The sequence below is a fragment of the Carassius auratus genome, unplaced genomic scaffold (assembly GCF_003368295.1).
Source record: "Carassius auratus strain Wakin unplaced genomic scaffold, ASM336829v1 scaf_tig00044020, whole genome shotgun sequence".
Classification (NCBI taxonomy): domain Eukaryota; kingdom Metazoa; phylum Chordata; class Actinopteri; order Cypriniformes; family Cyprinidae; genus Carassius; species Carassius auratus.
In genome coordinates, this window is record NW_020526804.1 from 1 (window position 1) to 24,033 (window position 24,033).

A 24,033-nucleotide genomic window follows, 5' to 3' on the forward strand; every position below is an offset into this window, starting at 1 on the left:
TAATAACAAAATTTGCATTTCGGGGTTGGAGTTTCCCTTTAAATGCTTTTTATTCCCAGTGCCAAAATACAAGCTTAAAGGTGCAGTAGGGAACTTTTGTAAAAAAAATATTTTTACATATTTGTTAAACCTGTCATTATGTCCTGACAGTAGAATATGAGACAGATGATCTGTGAAAAATCAAGCTCCTCTGGCTCCTCCCAGTGTCCTATTGCCATTTGCAGAAACTCCATCGCTCCCGGTAATAATCAACCAATCAGAGCTGCGGTCCGTAACTTTGTTTGTGTTCAAAATGTAGAAAAATGTATATAATAAGCGAGTACACCATGAATCCATTTTCCAAACCATGTTTTTAGCTTGTCCTGAATCACTAGGGTGCACCTATAATAAGTGTTTATATTCGGACTATTTTAGATTGCTTCGGGGATACCGCGGCGGAGTAACCCAGTACCTTTGTGATTCTTCATAGACATAAACAGAGAGAAGTAGTTCCGCTACGATGTTCTTCCGCAAGACGCAAGCAGTTCTGTTTATTAACCGCTAGAGCGTCAAAAGTACCCTACCGCAGCTTTAACCTTTTCGCTCATTTCACTCAAAATGCGATTTGTTGATCTGATGTTGCTTTTACTTCTAGATTTCCAGTCAACAGCAGACTCTTATGGGACTCATCATAGGAAGTCCACACTTGTGTTTGAGGATGAACGGACTCACTCTTGCACTGAGACACACTGATGGCCCCGTCGAAGTCTGTGGTGGTGTTTCCTGGACAGGAGATGCAGTAGTTCTGTCTGAACTCAGCCTGGTAGCTTCCATGAGGACAGCGGATGCAACGATGAACCGAGGTGTTATAATAGTGACCTGGAGAACACAACACTACACACATACACACAAGGACACCAGTCTCACATCGGCTGATTTAGTGTGACGTTTCCCTCTCAGATCCCACATGTATCTAGTTTTACTAAATGAAAGGCTTCATTTGTCCAGTTCAGGTGGTCTGATCAATCCTTTGTTGAATATTTTAACCATTTTAAACTTGAGGAAAGTACTTGTACATGTTTTAAACAGTTTTGTGAGTCAAACATCCATTACTGGTGTCTACACACAACACAACCCAAATCAATATTGTCATTTAGGCCAGTTATGGTAAACTAAAACCATCAAAAAAAAGAAAAAAAAAAGTCAATTACTTGATAAACGTTAACACAAAAAAAAAATGTAAAAGCACTTTTAAAACTTTTTTCAGCTAGTTGCAAAGACAACATTTTTCATTTGCGTTTAATTTAAGTTGATAAACTAAAATAACTAAAATGTAAATAAAAATAAAAAGTAACAAAATACATAGAAATAATAACTAATAAAAATGACAAAACAAAAAGTACTAAAATTAAAAGAGTAAAATAAAAACGAATTTGAAATATGAATAAGAACTATAATAGTATCTGAGATAAAAGTTTAGAAAAATATATATTTATTTTAATCGGGGATAATGCACATTAATAGTACATAAATATGTAAAAGGTCCAGATTTAACCAACGCTGGCTAATTTTCATCCGTAGTCCCTTTTGAATGATGCTGAAAAATAAACAACATCATGTTTTGCTCCAAACATCATTTTATGCGTACTGTCTAGCTTTATATAAATGCACAGCACTGTAGAGCATCAAAATGTCTTACCTTTGACCTCACAGTCATTAAAGGAGCTGGCACCCTCTCTTTTGGTCCCAAGCCCACCTCCACAGGGGAAACAGAGAGTTCGTCCTGGGTCGGGTTGGTATGTTCCCAGAGGACACGGCTGACAGGGCTTGAACCCGTCACTGGAGAAATAACCTGGCGGACATTGACCTATAAACAGACAGAAATGACCAAGAACGGGTAAAAATGTATTCTTAAAAGAAAAACGAATAAGTGTCTAGTGCAGGACACATTTACATCTATTACAAGTAGAAGGCACATTAATTAAGTCTAGTTACCTGCACATGACGTGATGTTGCGGGCCCCTAGTGGGCCATGGCGGTCTCCTCCAGGACAAAGGTCACAGGCCAGCTGACCTTCACGTTCTTGAAATGTTCCAGGCGGACACTGGACACAGCGTTCCTGCTCACCGTGGTAGTACGACCCCGGCAAACATCTGACTAAGAGAGAGCAGCCAGCAGGGGGCAGCAGTGAGACAGCAGAAATCCTGAGCTCAGTTTCTTCTTTTTCTTTTTGACAGATGCCATTAGACTTTGACATTTGACTCTAAAGACCTTGTCGTTTCAAGTGATAAATGAAAAAAAAAAAATGCACTTCCGATCTTTGCTTTAGTTAGTTTGGTTTCCATTGCATTTGCGGTCAGCATTTTCCAATTGCTTTTTATAAAAGTTTGCAAGCAATCTCAGATTACTGTCACTACCAAAAAATAGCAATGGCATAACTTCTGTTCATTTTACAGCACTTCTGCATTTAAAAAAATTTAGGCACTCAGATACCAAGACAAATGTCTTTATGCAATATTTTTTCTATGTGCCTCAGGACAACTTATTACAAATATTTTATGTAAAATGTATATTTTCTTGAAGAAAACTGCTGCGGAATATTAAAGCAAACGACAACCCCCCCCCCCCAAAAAAAGGGGTGAACAGTATCAGCATCATAATCTCATAAAATGTTCCTCCGTACCAACCTAAAGCCTTTCATTCAAGAGTTGCTAATTAATAATCTCAGTGGCAATCTCAGATGCGTCTTGAGTTTCTTAGCAGCTGATACTTTGTTTCAAGATGTAGCTCTCTTGCATCAAATTGCATTGGAGAAGGGGGTTCCTAAATAACAGCCCCACATCACTCTTCTGTTCTTACACAGCGGCGCTGTCTTTTTCTCGACCCGGTCCACAGTTCTCCTGCCTCGGTGCAGTTTGTCTTAGCTTCTGTGCCACCTCGTACTCCAGTCAGCCACACGGATGAGGAAGCGCTCCTGGTTAATGGATTCTTTCAGGGCTTTAATGTATGACTTCATCTGCTGCTCGCATTCGCTGCCTTTGACACATCACGTTACAGTTCCCTACAGGAGAACAAGATGAACGTTAGGAGAACAAGGAGGGTTTATTTAGGTGGAGGTGTCAGACTCACCAGTGGCGTCTCCTGGCTTGACCTCAGCCTCCAGCTCCAGAGTGATGCGTGTGATTTCTTTGCTTGACGGGTTACGTGCCCGACGACCTTTGGCCTTCTTAGACGAGTCGCACTTCAGGGTTAACGAATGTGACCAGGCAGTTGTTGCACGGTTGTCCACCTGGAAATCAAGTCGATTATTCACACAACATTTAGGTGTCACTGTTTAACTTTTTTTGGAGGGACATTATTGTATTGTCAACTCTTTAACTGTAGCCAATATACATTTACTCACACTCATGTTGTTTCCAAACCCAAACTTTGATTACGATTAGGGCTGGGTAAAAAAATATATTTTCGATTAATTATTTTTTTTTAAATGTGGGCGATTTAAAATCGATTCTCAAAGGCCACAATTTTTTTTTTTTTTTTTTGTATGATTAAATGAAAATAAAAATGAAAAATGAAAATAAAAAATGAAATAACTTGATCCTGGTTGATCAAGAAATGGCGACTGTTTTAGGCTTTTTCAGCATGCATTTTTCACTCTTGAATCAAATTTGTATTGTATTTATTTAACATAATTGTATGCATTTGAAAATAAGAGATGGTTTCTGTTCTATATTCATTGAGTTGAATCGAGAATCGAGTATAGAAAATCGAAATCGAATCGAATCAATTTGAGAGCTTGTGAATCAAAATCGAATCGACCTGGAACATCTGAATCGATTCCCAATCCTAATTACGATCATGTTATATAAGCCTTTGGTTACAATACGATCTCTCGATCTGATAACAAGTTTAATTTAGGCCTTTATTCACATTGAAATTGCAGATTTAATAAAGCACCTGAAAGCTGAATAAATAAGTGTTTCATTGATGTGTGGTTTGTTAGGATGCGACAATATTTGGCCGAGATACAACTATTTGAAAATCTGGAATCAGCAAAAAAAAAATCTAAAATACTGAAAAAAATTACCTTAAAGGTTGTCAAATTAATTATTACCAATGCATATTACTAATCAAAAATTAGGTTATGATATAGTTACAGTAAGACATTTACAAAAAATCTTCATGTAACATGACCTTTACTTAATGTCCCAATGATTTTTCGCATAAAAGAAAAATCTATAATTTTGACCCATACATACAATGTTTTTTTGGCTATTGCTATATTAAAGACTAGTTTTGTGATCCAGGGTCACATGTGGTAAATATGATGTACATGCTCTTCTGTGTTAACCATGTGTGTATGCATGTGTTTTCACAGTTTATGTAGCAAAACGAGAACGCAGCTTCCGATCCACAACAGGGACCATCAAGATGACATTGTACCCTACATTTCCTGGCCCTTATGACCTCTGACCTGGCCCGATCTGTCTGCCGTTGTCCTCTGCCCTCCCTTTGTGCTTCGGGTGCAGGTTGCACTTGGCGTTTTTGATCCGGAAGGACGCCGTCTGCTTCACTGGAGGAGTCTGAGTCTCTACAACCAAACACAGAGGTTTTGACATGCAGCTCAACATGATTCATATAAAGCCCTTGCTGACAACCTCTAGCTAACCACATTAAATCACAGCTGCGGGCTCGCTACATGCAACGTGCTTGATTAAAAAAAATGAAACCAGCTGGGCCGTTAGTGAACATTTAAAGCAGATTCGTGATAGCTATGCTCACTCTGAACACTTATGAGGAACAGCAATTTGAAATGATAGTTAGCTGTGACAGGCATCCTAAAGTGAAATGAGTCTGACATCAAAACAAAACATTAGGCATTGCATACAAGTTTCTAATTTGGGCATTGCATACAAGTTTCTAATTTGGGCATTGCATACAAGTTTCTAATTTGACAAGCACATCGAGTGATCATGTAAAGTTGCGATGAATCTGAGAAATACAACGACAGATACATCGACTGCAGCTGTAAAAAAGAAACATCTCATTGCTTTCCAGGTCCGGTGAGCTGGCACTTTTAAAGAAATCTAAAAAATTAAAAAACCTAAAATTAACTTAAAATTAAAAGAATTACGTTTTTTTTTTTTTTTAACAAATGATGAGTGAAATTGAGGAGCTACGTATTAAGAAACTGTTTATAGTTAACCACAGGAGATCAAATGAAATGCTATATGATCCTTTTTGTTTTCTATTAGTTGATATGTAGCATCCATGAAACCAAAACGTTGATTTAAATATATATTTAAAAAAAAGCCGAGTCTAAATTAAGCTGACATTCAGTAGGAGCTAGGGACAAATGTTGGCTGGCTTATAGTTATTAATGCATTTATAGTTAATACGCTTAATGGTTTCTCTCTCACAAATAAAAATACGATTTCTTCAATGCGATTACCTGTTTGGGTACCTACCTATAACGGTAAAATAAGAAATACAGTTAGACATCAAAGTGCACCCTGCTTGTGGAGAGTGCACACTAATAGTTGCACGCTTCAGTTGCATGAGATAAGGAAGGAGTTGGGACGTATGTGTGATCTTACCTATGCAGCTCTGGATGCTGCTTGCGTTTAATCTGCTCTGAGATTTCCCTCGAAGGACTGGGATTCCACAGCTGACAGAATAACTGTTGTCTGATTCTGTGAAACGTAAAACGAAAATCGATCACAGAGCTGAATGCACAAGTTTGTTAAGTGAAGTATTTTAGGAGGGTACTGGTTTCTACCTGATAGGTAATGTGCTTTGGATGCACAAGTGAGAGAGCAGCTCTCTTTCTTCCCCGTCTTACTGCAAGTGAGGGTGGCTTTGGGAGCCAACAGAGTAGACGTGCACTTCACAATCTCTGTGCAGAAATTATAAGGATGGCTTTTATTAATATGCATTCAAAAGTGTTTAGATCACATTGGCTCACATTTGAATTTCTAAAATACAGAACTAATAGCAGTATTAGGCATTTGCATTTGAACACTGTTTAGATGCATCTGAATGGCCTCTAGGTGGCACTCTTTAGGTGTCCACATACCAATGCAATCCTTCTTGTTCCAGTGCAGTTTGTAACCAGGAGGACAGGTACACTCATAACTGCCCCGAGTGTTCACACATCCGAATTTACAGCCGCCCCGATTAATGCTGCACTCATCAATGTCTATAAAACAAAACAGACAATTCGACTGTATGCATAGAATACTTGGATAACACAGCAACCCACACTCTTTCAATCAATGCAATTCATTTGAATAAACCTTCCATTTCTATTGTGACAACTGAATTATTTATTTAGTTATTCCCCAACACAGGAACAAAAAATGGGAAAATGAAACAACCAAAGCCAAACAATAGACACAATTGAGATCGTTTGAGTGGATTGGAAACATAGACAGAGAAAAAGTGTTTCAACAAATTCATTTCCTGAGAGCTGAATTTTTAACAATGTTTCTTTAAGGAATACAGAGCTCGCTTTTTAACAAATACAGAGCTCGGTTTTCCTTTCCTTTGTCGTTCTTTTGTTCCCCATCAGATTTAAACTGGCTCCAGGCTAAACCTTTGCCTTTCACATTTCCTTTCCCCTGTCTGGATCCCGAGCCTGCATTAATCTAAAGAGTGAGGAAGGGGACGGAGGAAGAGAAAACCAATGTTAGATTGGCACTTGTGTTAACCTCTTGTAGCTAGATCAGAGTCACTTTTATGTCACGTCCGTCCACTTGATGACATCCTCAGGCTGCTGTTTTCAAGTCTAGCTCCAATCTACTTGAATATAGAAAGAGCAAATCAAAAGAGTTTGCATTTTCTTTGACTCTAAACGTTGCAGTAAATCAATCCTAACCCTACTGCAGCTTTAAGGCCCTGATATCTTCAAGTGAAATTGAAGAATTAATTGGTGTGGCATCATTTCAAACAAAATCAAGCTAAAGAAAAAAGTTAGTCACAGGAGTTCAAAGCAGTTCGCCGGATGGTAATCACCATCAAACTACCATTGGTCCACGCTGATGATGTTGTGCTCTGGAAATCTTCTCCGGTTCATTTCTTCTGTTTAGTCCATCGAGGTCGGCCGCAAGTAAACACATGAAGAGCTGCTTTATAGTCGATTTTGAAGCTTTAACAGTGTATTGATGCAAAGGTATTTCAAGCTTATTTTCATCCCAAAGCAAAGAATGAAAAGAACATTGCTTTGAGTTTATCAGCGGCTTTAAAAACTTATATTTCCTGGCAGATAACCATCATTGGGAAACTGATGACCGATCTTTGGAAACAAAAGAGAGAACTCCATAAATCTGGGTGTTATCTAAGTGCTAGCGGACAAAGAGAAGCATTCATTATTTCTGGTCCTCTAAACAATAGTAAGACACATAAACGACTCCTCGTTTACTCCATCAGCTCTGAAACAAGGTTCACTGACGCAGCTTATTTTGGCTGAGAGCTGCTCAATTCAGGAAGAAACCATTTAACTAACATGAAAACCAGGTTTAAAAAATCAACCAAAAAACTGGGTTTAGCGCTGGGTTTATCTGAAACTGATTGTATTATTACAAGACTTTCAGAAGACCTTCTTCCTGAACATCCAAAAGTAATAAGTACCCATTATTTCACATACAGTATGTGTCCCTGGAGCACAAAAACAGTCTTAAGTCTCTGGGTTATATTTGTACCAATAGCCAAAAAAACATTGCATGGGTCAAAATTATCGATTTTTCTTCCATGCCAAAAATCATTAGGATATTAAGTGAAGATCATGTTCCATGAAGATATTTTGTAAATTTCCTACCGTAAATATATCAAAACTTAGTCTTTGATTAGTAATATGCATTGCTAAGAATTAATGTGGACAATTTTAAAGGTGATCTTCTCAGTATTTGAATTTTTTTTGCACCCTCAGATTCCAGATTTTCGTATCTCGACCAAAATACTGTCTGATCCTAACAAACCATACATCAGTGGAAAGCTTATTTATTCAGCTTTCAGGTGATTTATAAATCTAAATTTCCAAAAATTTACACTTAAGACTTCTTTTTAACTAGTTAAGTGCATAACGACATTAATGTGCAAGGCTTGCGCCGTCATTCACTTCTAGTAATTTTATATTGCAAACTGTTATCGTAATTATAAACACACTGGTTCGTAGCGCAAACAGTTTTAGCGTTTACTGTGCTTCTATAGCGGCAAATGAATCAGAAATCTCGCACATGCAAAGAAAACAGTTTGGTTGCAAAATAAGGTGGATATAGACCACAGAATAACCTTTACAGATTTGCTCAGGGTCCCGATTGCTCTCGGAGGAAACTAGGGAGCATTTATACAGGAAAGTCTCAGTTTTCATTTGATTTGCACAAGGTCCTAGTAGAGCTAGATGTTTCTTTAAAGCAGAGGAAATTGAAATTGTTGTTGCTGACAAAACTCCTGTAATCCATGGCTTACCTCCACAGTGAGCCACACCGTAGAGGACGTGACCTTTGTGGCAGTAGCACTGGAAACTTCCAGGTGAGTTCACACATGTGTGGTCACACGCCCGGTCGAAAGAGCACTCGTCTATATCTGCAGAAACAGCAAACACAAGCACTTTTATTCTTATGATAACTACTGAGTTCACTCTGTAGTGTGGAAAACCGGTAGCCACGACAGTACCATGTGTGTGCAGTTTGTGTGTGAATAAGTTAACAAGGTTAACTCAAGCTTATGAGCAAGCCACATGGTCCTCAAGTTACCTCCGAGTCTGGCATCAAGAACCAGCTTCATCAGTTCGGCCTTGAGAAAGCACAGCTCCATAAATGAAGGTCACACAATCAACACACACCATAGAAACTCTAGTTCAATCGAACAAATCGTTTCTTCAAAGCCTCAGCAGGAGAATAACTCTGAAGGACTTCATAGACCCCGACATGGTTCCTCTGATTCCCATGAGACTCAACACTGCCTGGATTTAGTGTAAAAAGACAGATTTCATTTCTCTTCCAAAAGAAAAGCAAACAACTGACATATTGCAAAAAATGATGTTCTTCCTCAGTATTTTTGTCTTCGCTTCCAAGACAAATATCTAAATATTCTTAACCTTCTGGTAATATTTTTTTAGTTTTTTCTTTTTTCGTTATATTCATCAGAATGGTACGAAACTTGGAAAAGGTTTTGGCACTTGCTAAGTAAACACAGACACAAAATACAATAAATCATGGACTTAACACGGAAGGTTAAATGGTCTCAAAAAAAAAAAAAAAAAAATCTTAATTCTTTTAATTTTAGGTTTTCTTTTAGGTTAACTTTAGGTTCCTATTTCTTTAAAAGTGAGGAGGAAGATCTTTTTTTTGCAGTGCATGTATTTCTGGGCTGTCAGTGCAACATGCTATGTTTTACTTAAAACTATTTTAAGCATTTAACTTATTATAAATGAGTCCAGAATTTTGACAGGTAGTCAATAATGGAAAAAAAAGTAACTGTGACCAGTTACAGCACCTTAAAGAGACTGCTGAATAACATGCTATTTACCAACTACCTCAGATTTAAATAACAGGTTTTAAATATATATGAAAAGGTATTTTCTGAAGGTCATGCTGTGTTGCTAAGATGCCATGAAGTGTATTTTTAGAGTGTTTGGGCGTTAGTATGTGAGTCTGACCTGTGTAAATCTATCGCCTTGAAGCTGAGAGCTTACTAGGGTGTTGCTTTGTGGTCGCCAGGGTCAAGTCATATTTATTTATGCAGTGCTTTATACATTATATATTGTTTCAAAGCAGCTTTACAGTAATTTAGTTCATCAGTGTCAATGCAAAGTTCATTAGTAATGAAAAACGTAATTCAATTATAAAGTAGCTCTACCAAATGATAAAATAAGCAGCTGATAAGAACGTAACAGTGTTGTTCTTCAGCTCAGTTCAGTTTAATAACATTGTTAGTGTTGCAGCGTTCATCAATTATAAAACAAATTCGATTCAGCTTTAAAGCAGCTCTACAGAAGACAATCGTTTCATCATCAAGATCAATTCGTTTTAAGTTTTGTTCTCATCCGAAAGGGGCCGGTGCCATCTAATCAATAATATTACTCAATGTTAAGTATCTCAGTGTGCCTTTGACACTTTGTGCATAGATTATTCATTTCTAGTTTCAAATTATTGATGGACTTTTTGTTTGATTTTGATGATATTTGCACTACACTTTTCTTGTTTAATTTTTAATGAAAATATCAGTGAAATTAATTTACTATATTTTTGTCATTACTTTTTGAGCATAGACCTGAAAAGATCCGTCTTAAGTTTAGTCTCTTTTTAAAGAAGTCAATTTGCAGACAAGTGCTGAAGTGAAAAAAAGTTATAAAGTTATAAAATTTTATTATGAAAAATGCAAAAAAGTAATATTTCACAATTTGATATGAAACGTACATTTTCCAAACATGTTTTACTCTAAAACTACATGAAAATCAAAGCAATAAAAAAAAGTTGTGTTTCAAATTTGCGGTTGATATCTCACAAAATTAGCATTTTTTTGGGTGCAGTACCAAATGTTGCCACTAAAAATTCGCATCCCATTCATTTTTGATGTGGTACAATAGTACAAGTGTGACTATTTTTTCTTGAATACATAATTTTGACAATTACATTTTTTTTTTTTTGGTTAACACAACAAGTGCCAAAACATTTACCAAGTTTCTTACCATTCCGATGAAGTAATATATATATATATATATATATATATATATATATATATATATATATATATATATAAACATTGTGTGTGTCAAAATTATCGATTTTTATTTTATGCCAAAAATCACTAGGATATTAAGTAAAGATCATGTTCCATTAATATATTTTGTAAATTTCCTACCATAAATATATAAAAACTAAATTTTTGTTTAGTAATATGCATTGCTAAGGACTTCATTTGGACGATTTTAAAGATGATTTTCTCAATATTTAGATTTTTTTGCACCCTCAGATTCCAGATTTTTAAATAGTTGTATTTCAGACAAATATTGTCTGATCCTAACAAACCATACATCAATGGACAACTTATTTATTCAGCGTCCAGATGATTTATACTTAAGACTGGTTTTGTGGTCCAGGGGTCACATATTCTTAAATCTCTTGGATCATTGTTATTTGGTTGCTGGGGTGTTCAAGGTCTTTATTGGGGTCCTAGGTTGGTGCTCTGTGGTCCTTTCAGGTCTAAATCTAAAGAGTCCTGGATCCCTAATAGCTTTGTCTTCACATATGGGTCCTTCCTTCAGTGCAATTCTGTGGGATTTTTACATCAGTTTTATCATCTGCACAATGAAAATTGTAAGTCCGACTACTCAGACAAATAATAGCACAAGATCGGAGAGTTACAAGCTGAAAACTCCTAAACCCTGGAGTGAAGTAAATGGCCCCTGACAAAACAAAAAGTGAAATATTCTGACGTTTCACCCCTACAGACCTGGGCATGAAGGTCCTACTTAATCTCACAGCTTGAAACAATGACATTGTGAGAGCGAAATGACTTTTCCTCATGAAGGATAAGTAGACAAATATGCAGTCTGATTTATAAGGCTGGTGGAATGATTATTTCGCAAATGTACATTTTCCCAAACCAAAAGGGTTTTAAATGCATGCTTTGGCATTCACAGAGAACTTTCACTATGCAACAATGCAAAAATCTCATTTTCTACTACAAACATCTAAACATTCTTAAATCAACATTCAGTAGATTTTCATAAGGAGCAAAATGACAGAAGTCTTATTTTCTTTTAGAAAAAATGTCTGTAACACTTAAATACTTTATGTTTAATGCATTATGTCATTTCATAAACAATTTTAACCCCTAGTTAAAATGCATTATAACATTCAAAGGTTTGTTTGTCATGTGTTTTTAATGCATCATACTTTCTAAATGAATAGATAAGTATTATAATGTATTACCACTGTGGTTACAATTATCATGAGATTATACAATGCATTATAAGGAGCATGACAAGGCATTATTAATGCATTAAAACTACTTTTATAATATTAATTTTGAATATGAAATTTTTTTTTTTTACAATTTTGTTTAAATTAAGTTTCTTTTTCATATTTTCTTGCAAATCGCCTTTCCTCTTCCACTGAAGAGAGGGGCAGAGTAAGCAGAGCTCATTATCATTTAAAGACACATGCACCGAAGTGGGTCACTGTGAACAGAGCTGTTTTTAACAAGGTAAAAAGGGTGTTGTTTTACACCACCACTGAGGATTTGTAACCAAAGTATGTTGCAGACATTTCATGAAGACCCTAAAAATCAAACCAACTTGTGAAAATGTGCATCTGATGTCCCCTTTAAGGTACCTGACTTGAACAAACACCTAAAACTAAGTATGAGCAAAAATAACTAGATGGGTATAAACGGAGGTCGGAGCCAGCTCCAAATGGGCGGGTCAGCTCCAAATGGGTGGGACTTCAGCTCCAAGTGGGCTGTACAAACCTCCAGAGCCTTTTGATTGGTTTATTTAATGTCATGGGGTTAATGCACGCTGCGAATTTCTATGCATCAAGATGTGTAATTTATTTTTTCTGAAGATTTTTGACTAATGTGTGTGTATGTGTGTGGGTTTTTGTGTGGATAAATTATGTTCATACTTTAAAGGTGGACATTTGCAACAGCGCTTGTCCCTAAAATTGCTCCAGGGGTATGGTCAGAGACTGTCCTAAATGACAAATGATGGAATGCAAATGACATTACATTCTGTAGACGTCTCACATAAATGTGCATTGTATTTAGTTAATGTTAACTTGTCAACAGTGAATTATTTTAGGATGTCATTGGACTGAATGTTTAGTGACTAATGACACTTCATTCCAGTAAAAATATAATCCATAGCCTTGGAGTGAAAGCAGCAGCAAAGTGTTCCAATGCTGATAAAAATCAAGCAGGTTAAAACCTCAGGTTCCTTAAATATCAATTCTACAGGACTGTTTGGGGTTTTGAATGGTTTTGAAGTCTGATGCTCACCAGACCTTCATTTATTTGTTCAGAAATGCAGTAGAAACAGTCATATTGTAAATTGTAATAATATTTTACAATAACTCGTTTCTATTTGAGGCAGCAGCGGATCTACCCCAATCATCATTAATGGGACCCCAGTGGAGAGAGTGAGCATCTTCAAATACCTTCAGATGCCCTGCAAAAAGTAGCTGAGCACATGTCCAGAACATCTCTCCCCTCTCTGCAAGACATCCAAACCAGGAGATGTAAATCTAGGACTGTTAAGATCCTTAAAGACCCCACCAACCCATCTGCTACAGTCAGACAGACGCTTCTGCAGTCTGATGGCAAAGACGGAGAGGCTCAGGAGGAGTTTCTTCCCTCATGTTATCAGACTACTAAACATGGACATTAAACACACTGAACTTTATAGACTGGTTGTTTAGGGCTACCCAATAACTCTCTGCACACTGCACTTTTTTGACAACCTAACTAAGCATTTCATCCTCACTGCACATTGTTTACATCTCTGCACATCATCTGTGTAGCAGTTTCTGTGTAGCATCTCTACAAATCATCTGTGTAGTAGTTTAATACAGTATATTGTGTATATTTCATTATTTGTATTTAATTATCTCCAAAAAAAAAAAAAAACTTTTTATTTTTTTCCTGTTGTTTCATTATTTGAATTTAATTTTCTCTCTTTTTTTTTTTTTTTTTTTTGCACAGTCTAAAAAGAGTATGCCAGACCTACATTTCACTACTTTTTGCATGTCATATAACAAATAAAACTTGAATTTTTAATGGTTCGGAGCGTTACCTGTGATTGTGTTGGTGATAAAAAGGAGATGGGGAAAAGAGTGTCTTAAATTGGACTTTGGTACCAATATTATTTTCCTCTTAAGTTTGGAATGTTTTTTTTATTATTATTAATTCTTGTATTACTATTTAGATTTGTTTTTCTTTTTTTAAATTAAATGTTTATTTGTAACATTTACTTCCACATGTGGCTTTTTGTAATGTTGTTTCACCTAGAGCCAAGGGGGTTGTAACAATCTAAACAATATAATTCTCCCTCAGATTTCAAACTTGCATTAAAGAAAAACATTCACATACAGTAAACATTTTATTGCTCTAAATTACTCATTCATTTTCTTGATAGGTACTGATATAATTATAAAATTTATATAATTTAATATACTTGAATGTTTGCAGTTGTCACAAAATTATATAACAACCTCTTGTTAATACAATTTAAAATACAATGAAAAACAACAAATCTGTTTTTCATTAGTATCGCTACTTTATGCCATCTTCATTTTCGCTTAAACCCCGCCCATTTGTAAAGTCCCAACCCACTAGCGGCAAAAGTTCCTCCTACTTGGAGGTCTCCGGTCTGCAGCGATACCTACTTGAAAATAACAGTAATGAAAACTGCCAGTATAAACCAACAACAACAAATGCCAGCTTTCTCCAGGTCTGGAGTCTATTGTAGACGAGGGCAAAAGGTCATGGATTATTTTATCGCTTGACATTCCTTACAACAATGGTCATGGCATTTTCGCAGACAGGAGGAGATGCCCTCGCAGCATCTATGAGGGGAAAAAACTTCATGTCCCTGGTCATATTTATATATTAAATATAAACGACCCCTCTCTCCCGGGGTCCTCCGTTACACACACACACACACATATAAACACACAATATATTTAATAAAATAGTTTTTAATTATATATAAAATATACATAAAATAGTTATATTAAGTTATAAAATAAAGTGGGGGTAGGCTTCATGACATAGCACCAGCAATGCTAAAAAACACTTGATTCACTTTTAACTTCACTTATAAAAATGCATGTGCCATGGATAAATAAAATGGAAAAGCCGGACAATAAGGCAATTATTTTAATCATATATGTGACCCTGGAGCACAAAACCAGTCTTAAGTCGCGGGGGTATATTTTTTGCCAAAAAAAAAAACCATTGTGTGGGTGAAAATGATAGATTTTTCTTTTATGATAAAAATCATTAGGATATTAAGTAAAGATCATGCTCCATGAAGATATTATGTAAATGCCCTAGCATAAATATATCAAAACTTATTTTTTGATTAGTAATATGCATTGATAAGAACTTCATTTGGACAACTTTTAAAGGCCATTTTCTCAATATTTAGATTTATTTGCACCCTCAGATTCCAGATTTACAAATAGTTGCATCCCAGTCAAGTGTCCTTTCATAACAAATCATACTTCAATGGAAAGCTTATTTATTCAGCTTTCAGATGATGTATACATCTCAATTTCGAAAAACTGACACTTAAGACGTGGTCCAGGGTAACATATGTAATAATGAGACTAGAGAGTCACGAGCTTTTTGAGAGGCGGCGGTGAATGCACATTGAAGAACATCTCTCAGAGAGTGCACGAGTACTTCATGAGTTAAAACAGCTTGAATGTTTAAAATGGCATGACTTAAAATGACGTGCAGTGACAATTCTGTCAAAATGTCTGAAACGCGCGCTAGTCCTGTAATGCAGAGTGCAGCTCGCTTGCAGAGCAAACTCAACATGGACATTATAGATGTGAGGCCATTTGTGCATTTTGAGAGATTGGGAGAAGACGCAGTAGCACTCACGCTGTTTGTGAGATTCTGTTTCAAAATGACTTAATCTGTTTGGATTCAACATACATGCTATAGTGCACAAATGTAATTTCCTGATTTATAATCGTGAAACCTTCGGGAATGTTCATGAATAATGGCACATGTGTCCCTTAATGGTACCCAATTCCTTTTTAAAGTGATTCAAGCAATTCAAAACCATCCTGACGTATTCCTCCCCTACATTCCTCCTGTATTAACACCAACCTCTTCTAAACCCAACTAAGATGATAAACCCGGATGGGTCACAAACACTCTGCCCACAGTATCCAGCAGCAGAGAAACAGTCCAGCAAACCTCAATTGCAATTTTGTCTCATTTTCTAAACTTCCTTCAAAAAATAAAATACTCTTTACACCTAATTGGCCGATGCACATAAATGCATGAACTTTTTATTGGTTAGTGTACCTTGGCATGTCCTCTCGTTGGTCAGAAGTTTGTATCCTTTCTTGCAGCTGCATTCGAAGCTGCCAACCGTGTTTCTGCACACATGATCACAGCCTCCGTTGTTCATGCGGCACTCATCAATGTCTGTACCGAGAGAGAGAGAGAGAGAGAGAGAGAGAGAGAGAGAGAGAGAGAGAGAGAGAGAGAGAGAGATTGGATCAGTGCTGTTCGCTTCAGTTCACCGTGATTCAAACCAGCAGCGGAGGACACGTGTGTCATGTGAAATACTCAAAAGGTACAAGGGGTGACCGACAGTAAATATGACAGGCTTGCCAGGGCTTAAACTATCAGCTTACTGTTTGAAGCCGAAAATAAAAATAGAAAATATTTTTTTTTTCATACAGAAATGTTTTAGAAAAGAAAGACCCTTTTCAGTTTACAGTGTAAAAACAATGAATAAATGCAAAAGATTTTGCAAAAAGAAAATACAAATATTTTTTATAGAAATGTATGCAATAATGAGAAACTTATCAAACCAAAGCATTTTTAATTTCTAAAAGAACTTTCAATATATATATTATTAATAGAAATAATTTACAAAACAGACCAAAAGTTTGGAAACATTACTATTTTTAATGTTTTTGAAAGAAGTTTCTTCTGCTCATCAAGCCTGCAATTATTTGATCAAAAATACAGAAAAAAACAGTAATATTGTGAAATATTATTACAACTTAAAATAATAGTTTTTTATTTGAATATACTTTTTAAAAAATAATTTATTCCTGTGATGCAAAGCTGAATTTTTCAGCATCATTACTCCAGCCTTCAGTGTCACATGTAACACATAATAATATATTTTCTTTACTATCACTATCTATCAATTTAACACATCCTTGCTGAATAAAATTATTGATTTTATTATTTTTTTTAAAGAAAGAAAATAAATTACTGACCCCAAATCACTGACCAGTAGTGTATATTGTTATTACAAAATATTTATATTTTAAAAAAATAGCTTCTTTTTTTTTTTACTTTTTATTCATCAAAATATCCTACAAAAGTATCACATGTTCTGAAAAAAATATTAAGCAGCAGAACTGTTTCCAACTTTGATAATGAATCATCATATTAGAATGATTTCTAAAGGATCATGTGATAATAATCCTAAAAATTCAGCTTTGCATCACAGAAATAAAAGATAATTTAAAGTATAATAAATGTAAAAACAATTATTTTAAATTGTAATAATATATCACAATATTACATTTTTTTCTGTATTTTTGATCAAATAAATGCAGGCTTGATGAGCAGAAGAAACTTCTTTCAAAAGCATTAAAAATAGTAATGTTTCCAAACTTTTGGTCTGTACTGTATAACAGTCACATAATCACATAATAATAAAAAAAGCAATTAAACTATTTAAATTAATTTCATGTCATTAGAAAATTAAAAACACATTTGACTCCTAATTCATTTGACCTAAGAATTGGCCACGACCGCAGACTTCATTAAACATAATCATTTTTTAGGCTTTAATCCTACAAGAGAGTACCCTTTCAGCCAACATAAAATCCACCAGAGAAATTCATTTTACTTTCTGAAGCGATATATTTGTGTCTAAATATTAAGCATTTATGGTTTTCTCAACCACTGTTCTAAAATATAAAAACATTTACATTTTATAGACATTTACATCAAAGATTGATGCACAGCTACACAATACACATCTTGCAGAAGTTTTTTAGCCAAAGCAAATTCTACTGCATTGGTTTTACATCGGTTTTTGCATTCCCTGGGAACTGAACACATGACCTTGGCGTTGCCAGCTCTGATCTCTAAAGTCTGGTCTACAGAAATCAAAGAAGAGAAGTGAGAAAATGAGGCAAGCAGATAAGAAATGAGGAGAGAATAAGCGTTTGTGTAGTCTCCGACAGGAGGAAGTCTTTCAGGATCAGCGTCTCCTCTGCAATCGGGAATCAATATATCATCAGCTTGTTCTGCTCTCCATGGGATGTTTCTGATTACGACTGAATCATCTGAGCAAATGAGGCGTTCATCTCACAGAAAGACTGCATCATCTGGAGAAAATAACGGCGTTAGGAAGGAGGCTCCGTGTCTTCTTGTGCCAGTGCTGTCTGGGGATGTTTTTCTTTGTTTCTTTTACAGCAGAACTAATAAAACTCAATGTTCTTTTATCGCTCTTGTTAGCGTAACGTTATGAGCGCTAGAGGCGACGCAGTCTTGGCCACACGAACCCAAAGAGTCTGCACTCCCAGTTGCTCTTCACCCTTTCAGAAACACTATTATTCTTCAATAAACCCTTTTGTGTTGCCTCATCTATTTTTCATGCTTCTTTATTTTCTTCAAAAGTAGTCTTGATTTAAACACACTTTTTATGACATTTTTCTGGCCTACAACATCAAGAACAAGAGCAACGTTTAAAGAAATTTCAGTACCATTTATAGAAAAAAAAGAACATAAATTCTGAACATTAATTGAGGAACCTAATAATATATATATATATATATATATATATATTATATATATATATATATATATATATATAAAAAACATAATTTAAGAAGTAAGAATAAATATCTGCAAAAGTCCAAAAGACAAAAACAAACACACGATTACAAAATTAAACCCTCCAAATAATAATAATAATAATAATTAATAAATTAAAATATATATAAATAAATAAATATCTATCTATCATTTTGTTCATCCAACCATCCGTCTATCCATCCATCCATCCATCCATCATAATTAAATCCATCCATCCATCCAGCCATCCATCCATCATCCCATCCATCCATCCATCCATCATTCTGTACATCCATCCATCATTCCATCCATCCATCCATCATTCCATCCATCCTTCTGTACATCCATTCATCCATCCATCATAATTAAATCCATCCATCCATCCATCCATCCATCCATCATTCTGTACATCCATCCAGCCAGCCATCCATCCATCATTCCATCCATCCATCCATCATTCTGTACATCCATCCATCCAGCCAGCCATCCATCCATCATTCCATCCATCATTCTGTACATCAATCCATCCAGCCAGCCATCCATCCATCATTCCATCCATCCACCCATCCATCCATCATTCTGTACATCCATCCATCCATCATTCTTCCATCCATCATTCTTTCCATCCTCCATCCAGCCATCCATCCATCCATCCTGTCCATCCATCACCCTTCCATCCATCCGTCCAATCCATCCATCATTCCATCCATCCGTCCATCCGTCCATCAATCCATCCTATCATTTTCTCCTTTAACTAGAGCTGTAGAATGCCTGTTTCTCCTAATTAGTTTTGCTAGATTGGATTAGTCTGTGAGATGAGAGGATGATCTCAGTGTGATGGTACCTTTGCAGGTCTTGCGGTCCGTCTGAAGGCTGAATCCCACCGGACAGCTGCAGCGAACTCCAGACACGGCGTCATGACACGTGCTGTCACAGCCTCCGTTATTAACCGCACACGTCTCTGAAAACACACACACACACACAGACACGCACAGCAGTCAGGACAGGATCATCTGGACATATATGTGCATATCAAACCTCATGAATATCCCGGATGTCTTGCACAGTCTGAACAGCTTTGATAGTTTAGTCATGAACGCAGCGCATGCAAGAGAGCAGCAAACACCTGTCGAACACCTCATACGCTCTGATACACCTCGTCTAATGGGACGCTTAGAGTTCAGTTTAGCTAAATCATCTCTTAAGCAGTAGATAAATTCAATTAAAGACACTTTAAACATTACATATTTGCATCAATTTGAACTTTGTTCAAAATTGTTGCATCACTAACACTCAAATCACCATAATATATATATTTTTTTCTCCAGTCACTTATTACAAGTAAACCATTTACTTGATTATTAAAATAATAATAATAATAATAATAATAATAATTGATTTAACTTGATACTTTCAGGGCTTGGGGAAGCGAATTAAAAGCTAAAACACAATTTTAATCGATATAGTGATGCTTATATATAAATAGATTAATAGTAATAATATTAATAATAATAATAATAATTATTATTATTATTGTAACGATTCTTTCTGAATGTGGAATAGTAAAGAAAGATAGAAAGAAAGAAAGAAAGAAAGAAAGACATTATTATTATTATTATTAATTTAACTTGTTACTTTTTTAGAAATTGGATAGTAAATAAATAAATATGAAAGAAAGACAATAACAATATTATTATTATATAATTATAATAATTATTAATCATTTAGAAGGGTTTGAGGTATGGCAATACAAAAAAAATACATGAACAACTAAAATACTATTTTAATCTATCGTATAGTGATGCAAATAATAAGGAGCAAAATAAAAAATAATCTTTCCTTATACTGCTCCCTTAATAATCTAGCACAATAGCTGTCATGAATAAGGGTTTACCACAAAGCTCTGCTGGCATTCAGAAGAACAACTTTCTAAAAGAGACAGAGAGAGCGAGTGTGTGTGTCACAACACGCTCTGAAACACTTCGAGATTCACCAGCTGTATCAGTCTCTGATTATAACGCTTGACATCTGTGAGAGCTGGAACACAAAACACTCGCCTTTGTGTGGGTAAATTCTGTCATCTGAAGAGATTTGATTCAGATCTATGAGTGGATATAAATATGATCTTCTGATAGAGGAGATGATAAGTGGTGTCTGATTGACTGGGAGACAGCTGTGAGCTTACCGAAGCGCTCTTTCCACTAAACGCTAATGATCCGTGTAGTGAGCAGTTAACCATCAGACCTGAACATTCAGATGATCCTCTGATATAGCAAATCACTCTACCCAGTTCATCCATGACATGATTCATTAGTATTAAAACGGCTCATTTAATGCACTTTATGACCTTACTCTTTAATGTTCCAAAAAAATAAAGTAAAAATATATATAAAATATAATTTTTACCATAAAATTATTCATTAACATTAAAACAGCTTATAATTGCATGCATATTATGTCCTTACATTTTAAAACTCTGAAATTAAAATAAATGAAATATATATTGAAATATAATTTAACAATTAATTCAAAACAATAAAAAGACAGGATATGTTATTATAATTATAAATATTCTACTGACAGAAGTTCTACAGAATATCTTCTGCAGTAAAGCCCGACAATCCAGTTTTAACATGATTTTTAAGGTAATTTAACTGCATACAAAAAATATATATATATTTGGACAAAGCTGTGAGAATATCTCAAATCACTATGTAACCAGTTTAACCATAATTACAGGACACTTAATGACCTTACTTTAATACTCTTAAAAATAAAATATGAAAAATATATAAATAATAATAATTAACCAAACACTATATACACGCCACACAGAAGGGATTAGCAAATAATGGCAAAGATATCCGGCCAACTTACAACATTACAGCAGCATATTTTTCAAGGACGAGCAACCGTTTTTAATGATCTTAACAAAATAAGAGCACCAAAGAGGACCTTTATGATATACAATTATCATCCAGCTAAACAGTAGCTTCAGAATGATGTCCGCTGCCAAAGATATCAGGTTCTTCTCTGAGAGGAGGGCTACAAATAAGCAACGTTAAGACCTTCTCTGCAGACTTCAACATGCACTTCAAACATCAAGCATCTAACACAGTAATCGGGCAACACAGAAAAAACTGCGGATGGTCTTTGAGGCACCTGTGCATGCTGAGACCCGTTCAACACATTTTCACTTGAACGACTAGTTTTTGGTCGCATCCAACAAATAATGCAACACTAATCCCATGTATTGTCTCTATACGACACTCTTTGAGAGAAGTTAAGTGTTGAGTGAGAAAAACCACTCATTAACAAGTATCCAGCAGGCCAGTGCTAATGTAAAACCACCTCCAAGGAAAATTCAGGGAGAAAGATTTTCTACCGAGGCAAAATTCTAGACTGCTTTAAATTAAGTGCAATTAGGTCATCTAATGGCTTCCCAAGAGATCGCATAATCACACCTGCCCTTCTTCCTGCAATTCCGACTGAAACTTTACATGAAAAAGAAATCTCCATCTGAATTTGCATGTGTTTTTTGTGCTGATAATACATGTAAATCCTTAGACTCGGTGGCATGTTTGCACCGCCCATCACTGTAATTGGATGTTCACCTTACTTAAGGCAAAAACTTCCACCAACATTTCAGCGTAGAATTGCTCAAGAATTGTGAAAATGTGGCCACAGTTAGTTTCTGAAAGGGTTGGAACAAGTCGGAAACATGGCTGCCAGAGGGTTAGAGCTATTTGGTAAATATTGACATCTAGTTGGGCACAGGTCTCTCTCAACCTCAACCAAACCACATCGTCCCCCATTAAATCCACTCTGATGTGAAAAGGTTGTCATGCAAAACAAGGCAAATTTTTCAAAAACCCAAATGCTTTCCAAGCATGAAAATAGCATGAGCTGACAGAAGAGAAAACAACGTTCAGACACGTCTTTGGTACTGGGACAAAGGTTGTCCTTTGAAGATTTCGTGTAGTTGCAGAGCACTTATTTCAGGCCGAATTAACAAAATCCCAAGACAAGTGTGTTTCACAGATAGGCTGCATGCAGATTTATTGTCAGAACCAATCAATTTCTTTTATAATCCCAGAGCCCTGTGGAATCAATGTGTGCACCCAAAACAAAACGCTTGCACAATTTCAAGTCATGCGTGAACAATTTGTAAACTAAGTATGGTGATGTGTTATAGCAAGTTCAGTTGAATTCCATTACAAGAATTTATCCCAGGTCAAAGTCTTTGGGCCAAATTGGACCATTTAACCCTTCATCACAAAGAGTCATGGGAGACTGCAGCAAATTCATTGTTAAACCTTCATTAGACATAATATCTTAATAGAGAATGGACAGTTCTCAAATCAAGATGTTGCATGCAAGTTTCAAATCAGACAATTCGAGAGGAAAACCATTATAATGGGGGGAAATTGCATTGTGGTGATCTCCTGTCTTGCCAGAATGTGGCAAATAGTCAAGAATTGGTGCAATTGTTGAAATTGGTGCAATAAAGGTTATTAAGAATTCCAGAATAACAACGTCCACTACTTTAAGAAGTAGCCAATTTAAGCAAGCTAGAGAAACTGACTTCTTTACCGTTGGGTAAACCATATTAATGCTTTGTGAGGATCTCCTGACTTGCCAGAATGGAGAAATTGGCCAAGAATTGGTGCAATGTTAAAATTGCTGCGATAAAGGTTAGTAAGCATTCTAGCATAACACGACTAGTACTGAAGGACGTAGCAACAGGATCAAGCTAGAGAAACTGACATATTTACCATGGGGAAAACCATTTAATGTAGGTAAACCGCATTGTGGTGATCTCATGGCTTGTCAGAATGGAGAATTAGCCAAGATTGGTGCAATAATGGTTAGTAAGAGTTCCAGCATAACCACGCCCACTATTGAAAGAAGTAGCCAACAGGAATCAAGCTAGAGAAATGGTCATATTCATTGGTAACAGCTCTGGCTGCAGTGGCTGATGTGGAGTACTTCTTTCCTCTGCATACACACACTACCACATTGCAAAAACACTGCTTAGTCTACAAGATTTACTTTATAACTGTATAAAACTCCTGGCCAGTCAAATTTGTGTTTTTAGTTGCCCTAGTACTCAAATTGACCCTTTTATGAGGCTGCAAGAGCTATTTAGTTCATAAAGTACCTGTCAAAGGCCAGCTTAAAGGGATGATTCTACCAAAAATAAAATTCTTCATAATTATACTCACCCTCATTCATTCCAAACCTGTATGAGTTGTTTTCTTATGTTTTTATGATATTTTGAAGATTGCTGGTCATCAAACAGTTGGTGGTCGCCATTGACTTGAACAGTAATTTTTTTTCTTACTATGGAAGTCAATGGCAACCACAACTGTTTGATGACCAGCAATCGTCACATATCTTCTTTTATGTTCAACATAAGAAAGCAATGAATGACATGAGGGTGAGTAAATGATGGCAGAATTTTCATTTTTTGGTGAACTCTCT

General features: G+C 35.8%; 1 pseudogene; it reads right to left on the reverse strand.

Annotated features, from left to right (window-relative positions):
• Positions 1-535: 535 nt before the first annotated feature.
• Positions 536-19,529, reverse strand: LOC113086774 (signal peptide, CUB and EGF-like domain-containing protein 3; annotated as a pseudogene).
• Between the last annotated feature and the right edge of the window lie 4,504 nt (positions 19,530-24,033).